Genomic DNA, 7,359 nt, shown 5'->3' on the forward strand with positions numbered 1-7,359 from the left:
AAGTTTACAACAGAGAATGTTTACATGCATATCCATTAGGAGTAATTATCTAGCTAAACATCCATCACTTGTCTCAGCTCCAGAGGGTCACTGAACGATTAAAACCATAACTAAGTTATAAGTTTTGTATAGATAAACCTAGTCAATGTTTTATCTTCTAGCACCTATAATAAATGGTTAGTCCCCCTATTATGACCTTTGGTTAATTGTTTTACAACCTCTTAGAATGTGCTCTGAGTAGGAGAAAGTCTGGTTATCATCTAAGAGCAATTCACTGTTGACACTGGGAGACTGGCAGAGTTCTTATCGCAGTTTTGACTATCAGAAAAGGACTTAATACCAGTCCCAATATAAAAGAGCTTAATAATCACTGATATAATTTTAGGAATTCTTATAGGATTAGCATAAAGTCTAAAGTCATCTATTTATCTATATAGCATCATTATAAGACAGTACAACTTCGTGAATCTGCAGACATCTGCTCCAATGGGGTGTGCTATTACTTAGTGATTATTACATATGTTTAATAATAACAGGAAAAGCATATTAATAGCAGGAATCTTTCCTAAAATGAGTCCCTCACAGCCTTGCTTAATGAGGGCGCACCTGTTGCAGATTATATAATAATCCAAAGCAGGCATTTCAGGATGATCACTTGCTAGTTATTTGTTTATTCCGTTATGGCTCCTGACACAAGCCCAAACCATATAACTTTTCAAAAGAGACCTAACAATTAATAGAAATTACATAGACCAAGACATAATTAGAATAGTCTAGAAAAAAGAAATAGCACATATTAAGACATAGATGCTGAATATGACCATCAGGTTTCTACACTGTCCCTGTTTACCTGTTGGCTTCTGTGCAAAATCTTGATTTTATTCTGAATTCTGAATGCCCTGTATAGCATCTAACAGATTAACGTAAACTATTGAGGAAGAGGGGAGTTCTAATTCCTTTCATACTGTAGGCAAGGATCATTATGTGTACTAATGTGAGAAAGGATTTAAGAGAATGTAGTCAGTTTTTTCAACTTTAAAAGTTTTAGTATTTCTGGATGCATGTGCTGTATGCAGCTGTTCAACAATTGTTACAGTAAAATTGGATAACCTTTAAATTTTAAGCTCATTTAATGAATGTGGCAAAAGAAAGAAAATCAGCACAACAACAACAAAAAAAACCCCAACTGAAAGTAAATACGATAAAATGTTTCAAAAGTTTTCTTGCATTTTAATTTAAAATCTGTTAACTTAGCCATCTCCTTGTCTTTATTGAGATAATACCAAGATGACTAAGATATTTCCATTTATATGTATTATTATCCAATCATGAAATAATCCAGAATACACAGTACCATCCCATTGCTCAGGCTGAGTGAGCTGAGGTCTGAGACAGACATCAGGAACATGATGAATAGCTTTGGAACAGATTCAAGAGGCAAAAAAACAGTTACATGATGCCCAAGACCCCCAAGATCACTGAAGAGGAAGTATAGACAGCCACCAGGTTAATGACCTATCATAAGTCTCTTTGGCTTGGCTTTGTATGTCTCTGTTTCAGTGTAACTGACTCTAAGAAAAAACTTACCTTGACTTACCCAGGCTCTGTGGTAAAATTCTGAGGACCCCGAACACGATCAAGGTTGGCTCCTCATAGCTTAAATGCAGCTGTACCATCTACTTTTTGAGGAACAGAGGGATTTGTTTGGTAACTTTCTGAAAAAGAATTTGTCTTCCAAGGTTTGTGTCCTGGGGGGGTGGTCCTTTATGGAATATGTAGCTTCTGATGTAAAAGATACCAATCAGAAGCTGAACTGCAGCAGTAAGGATTCTTTCAGGGAAAAGCATAAGTCTCATGATGAATGGCTAGAAAACTGATAAAGGGAGAAAAACCTAGGCAATTGCTCATAGCTGGGGAGACTTGAGGAAGGTTGAACATCTGAGATTAGAGGTAGGAAATGTTCATTTTATATGAAGTCTGCAGTATCAACAGTTTTCAATACTATCTTATAAAATCTTCATTTGACCAAAAATGCCTATGTATGGCCATGCCATACTACATGTTTACTGAGAAATAGCACACTTAGACAAATGGAACATCCACTCATTTGACATTCAGAAATCCAAAATGCTCCAAATGCAAAAACTAACAAGCAAGCAAACAAACAAAACCAACAACAACTTTCTGAGCACCCATAGAATCCCACACGTGGCAAAATCCACACCTGACTTCATATGATCAGTAGTCCAAAGATAGTTACATTCAAAATGTATAAAGTCAACTTTAGGCTCTGTGTACTAGGAGCATATGAAATACAAATGAATTCCACATTTAGACCTGTGTCCCTTCACCAGGATACCTCATTAATACATATGTAAATATTAGCAATTCTGAAAAAAAAAAGGTTCAAAACTGGAAATGCTTCCTCTGGTCAGTGGCATTTCAAATAAGTAGTGCTTGATTGTTTCCAGGCAAGCACTTTACTATCACACTGTATCTACAGCCTCTTCAACTTGTATTTCTCATAAACCTTTAATAGAAAGTAAAAACTTAATAATAAAACCTCTAGGGCTAAATTCATTGTGGAGCCCACAAGTTTTCCAGATTTCACACTTCCAGAAATTCCTATTTCCAACAAAACAGAAAGAGTTTTGAATTGAGTCAGGCCTGAACTAGATCATTTCCTATCATATCAATAGGAAATGATTTAACCAGACATCTTGCCCACAATTCTACACTCCAAAGTTCACTGCCCGGCTAACCCTCAGGGTTAATTCTGGGTTAAAGTGTCCTTTCCATTGGTTCTTAGAGTAGAACATGACATTCTTCATGAGATAGCCCTCCTTCTGACAATACTGTTCCCACCTACACAATATAAAAATCCACTAGGACATAACACCTCAATAATGTGCCAAGAACCGTGGATTTCACAGTGACAGGATTTCTTTTGAGCTGTAAAGCTTGCAGCTCATCTTCCTAGCATGTCTCAAGTGCCAGAAAAGCAGACCATTCACCTAACAAGGAGAATGTCTTTTCAGGACATTCTATACCTTACCCAGTGGGAAGTCTGGGAAACCTTTTGTTAAGACTTCTATCATCATTTCCCCAAATTCTGAAACTCAATTCAGAAAGAGTAGCTTTTCAGAATCGCCCGTGATATACAAGTGGGGTTGCAAAGGTCTGCCTCAAAACCAGATGCAACTCCCAATAAGGTGGACATTTCATTTCAGGGCTTCCATCGGAGCTGGCAGTAAGAAATTATAGAGACCAAAAGCAATTGTCACGAGAAACTGCCTCCCGATCATGGCTCACAAAGGACTTCACTGATGTTAACAAATAAGAAACAATTATACCAGAGCTCCTTGTGTTTAAGACTACTGGGGAAATTGAGGTTTCCCCTTTGGGTTCTTAGTCTGGCTAGTAACATGTATTTTAACAGACTTAGAATAAAGGTCAAGGTCAATTTTATTAGCATCTGAGGGAAAAGCAAAAGGGCAGGCAAGCTGTAAATCTTGTCAGGTGCCTGGAGGAGGGAGATGAAGATCAAAAAAGGGAAAAGGACCATTTTCAAGAGAGTCAGCAATCAACCTTGTGTTGCAGGAGAATGTAGGAAGGCAGCCCAGAGAAACAGTGCCCAGAGAGTCAGCAAAAGCTCAGTGTCTGAGAGAAAAAGATAAAGAAGAAAACCAAGTTACACTTCTCAGAAAAGATAAACAGCAAGGCTCTGCCCAACTGTGTGAATTTCCACCACAACATAAAACAAATGTCCTCACTCTCGGCCAGTTTCCAATAATGTCCTTCCTCGTTTCTCTCTCAAATCCTATGACGACAGTCTTTTCTACAGTCTTTCTAACACCATTCTGCTCTTCCGCATGCCCACCAGAATATTTTATTAAGCTCTGCTTACAGGGCTGGGATGTAGCTCAGCTGGGAGAGTGCTTGCCTGGCATACACAAATGAAGTCCTGAGTTTCTCATCCACAGCACCACTAAACCATGCATGGCGCTCGCGAGGAAGAAGCAGATAGATCAGAAGTTCAGTATAATTATTGCCTATAGTAAGTTCAAAGCCAGCCTGGGTTGCATGTGCATGTGTATGTGTGTGTGTGTGAGTGTGTGTGTGTGTGTGTGTGTGTGTGTGTGTGTGTGTGTGTGAGTGTGTGTATACCATAGCATTCATGTGAAGGTCAGAGCACAACTTACAGGAGTTAGTTCTCTCCTTCTACTACATCTCTGAGGACTGAACTTAGGTCATCTGGCTTGCTGGAAAGTAAGTGCCTTTACCAACTGAGCCATCTCACTGTCTCAAATTTGCTTTTCTCTTCTCTTCTCTTCTCTTCTCTTCTCTTCTCTTCTCTTCTCTTCTCTTCTCTTCTCTTCTCTTCTCTCTCTCCCTCTCCTTTCTTTCCTTTCTTTGAGACTCTGTCTTTCCTGAAACTCTCTATGTAGACCAGGCAGGCTTTGAACTCAGAGACCCAGAGACCCACCTGACTGCTTGTTAAGTGCTGGACTTAAAGGCATGCACCACCACACCTGCTTTCCATTCATTTCTTTCTTTTATTAAAAACAAGATAGGTTTACTTTTATTTTATTTTTCTTGCTACTGTTATTTTATGTGTATGGGTCTGCAGGTATATCTGTGCACCACATGCATTTCACTCTGTGGAAGTCAGAAGAGGGGACTGGATACCTTGGAACTGGAATGACAGAGTCACCATGTGGGTTCTGGGAATTGAACTCAGGTCCTGTGGAAAAGTGGCTAGTGCTTGAAACTGCTGAACTATCTCTCTACCCTCCTCCCCAATTCATTTCTTGAAGGAACATGTAGTCAGTGTTTGCTCCATACCAGAAAATTGTTTTCAATGATTTCTTAACAGGAAAAAAATAGATAATATTACCTCCTTCCTAGACAAGCTTTCCTGAGACCACATGGATGAAAAGAGTACATCACTGTTTTCTATGTAGTACTTTCATTATCAGTGTGCCTTTGTGTTCATTCTGTAGACCTGGAACCAAACCTGTGTTACCATGTGTGCCTGCAGTGCCTAAAAAGGCTCAGCCAAAGTCAATTCTTTAAAAGCTATGGAGCATTGTAAACATCCCAGAACGTATATTTGCAATTGTACTGGTTACTTGTGAATTGGTAATAAGGTATGTTGAATGAGTTGTCACACCTGTGGCATGAATATGAGAGGCCCAGTCTGGCACAGCTTTGGTGCTAGTAAACAACTGCTGTGTGATCAAAATGGCTGCAGGAATGTCACGTTCCTAAAACAATGTTCCACCTCACTCCACCCCTACCTTTAGCTCTTGCATCCTTTCCAACCCCTATTCCATGGTGTTCCCTGAAGTTAGGGGGAGTGATACAGATGTTGCATTTACTCCCAAGCATTCAAAAATCTCATTTTGGCAGTTTGACCAATTGTGAGTCTCTAGTTGCCATTATCCATAATAAAAGGAAGCTTCTCTAGCCAAAGGTGACAGCAGCACTAGTATCTAAAGTAAAAATGTAATATTTAGAAGTTAATCTGATAGGCATATCATGTTCATTTATCAGTAGCTTCCCCAATATGATCTCTGATATCCTCAGCCATGGGCTTTTACCAGGATTAGAGTACCAGATGTGGATTCACACCTGCAGAGAATATTCAAATCTGATCAGAAAGAGGTTACTAATTTGCCACTATTGTACCAGTGGGCATTTCTTGGCTAGCTGACTAGGAATACAGCATGCTGGGTAGTACTTTTGATGGCAGTTATCTCCCAAGAGCCTGCCTAGTACTTCTCAGTACTACATACCCTAGTCCATAAGGAGGAAACATGAATTTCAATTTCAACTTGACTTCTTGATGTCCTGTGACCAAACTGTGTAATGTCTTCAAGAAAGGATCTTACTTTTTTTCTTGTTTGTTTGTTTGTTTGTTTTTGTTTTGGTGGGCAACCAATGCATGTGCAAATGCTTATATTGTTTGGGAAGCTCTATATACTCTAACTAGTATGTTATAGAGAGTTAGGTTGTTCCTGGTACTGGGATTTTTATTTAGTAAACTATGGCTTCTTTTCTAATTTTGCTTTTTGGCTATTTTTTCCATTGTCAGAATTCCTTATAGGCTTTTCATATAATCTTAGTTTTGCTTGACCCTTCTCTTTGCCCACTTCTTTCCATAATCTCCTTGCCCCTCCCTACTTCAGCCTTAACTCTTCAAATTTTCTGATCTTTACTTTGATATCACCCATGTTTTACTGTTCTTACTTTCACTTTAGAGGCTCCTTCTTTTCCTCTATTAACATTCTAGTGTGCCAGCCTCATGCACACTCACTCCCACATAAATACACATTAAAAATTACCAGCTGGGACTTGCATATGAGGGAAAATATGCAGCATTGCTCCTTCTTGCCCTGGGATGCCTTGCTTAATGTAGTATCTCTCAGTTCCATTCATTTCCCTGAAAATTTAACTTTTCTCATAATGATTTCTGGAGGAATCACTATAATCTCTTGCATATGAAATAATGTCATCTGTAAATAAGGATTTTTTTTTTACGTCTTCCTTTCCTGTTTGTATTCATTCCACTCCCTTTTTCATCTCATTGTTCTAGGTAATACTTTAAGCACTATATTGAGTAGGAGAGGAGAGAATGAACATCTGCATCTTATTCCTGGATTTCGTGGAAATGTTTTGAGTTTCTCATGTTTAAGTGGATGGCTTGCTGTCTGTAAGCTTCACTTTTCATGTTGAGGAGAGTTCCTGTTATCCCTAGTCTCTCCAGTACTTTTGCTATGGATGGTTGTTAGATGTTGTCAACTGCCTGATCGGGGGTGGGGGTGGGGAATGTCTTTAGTTTTTTTTTTTTTTCCATTAATGTGATGGATTTAGATATATTTTATTGAGATGTTTTGTGTTTATTTGATCAGGGAGATTTTTCTACATTTTTTTCTATCTTTAATTGATTTTAGTCTCAGGGAAATATGGTCTTTGTAAGTGGAATTTGGAAGTACATTTTCCTTATCTGTTTTATAGAACAATTTCAGAGATTAGCATTGATTCTTTATTAAAGAACTAGTAAAATTCTATCATGAATCTAGATCTGAACATTTTTATTAGTGGGGAGATTTATTACTTCTGCCATCACATCAAGAAGTACAGATTCATGTAAGTTATTTATCCCATTTTTCATTTAATTTTGGCAGATCATATACATGTAAGAATTCATTTATTTCTTTTAGATTTTCTAATTGGCTACGGGTATTTAAAGTATTCCCCTCCCCACAACACCCAGAGGAAGCTCCAGTCCCAGGCGCTCTGACATACCCAGGATCGAGGTGAGCAGGAACCAACATCTGTCCCAACACTGGGAGT

The sequence above is a fragment of the Mastomys coucha genome, chromosome X (assembly GCF_008632895.1).
Source record: "Mastomys coucha isolate ucsf_1 chromosome X, UCSF_Mcou_1, whole genome shotgun sequence".
Lineage (NCBI taxonomy): Eukaryota > Metazoa > Chordata > Mammalia > Rodentia > Muridae > Mastomys > Mastomys coucha.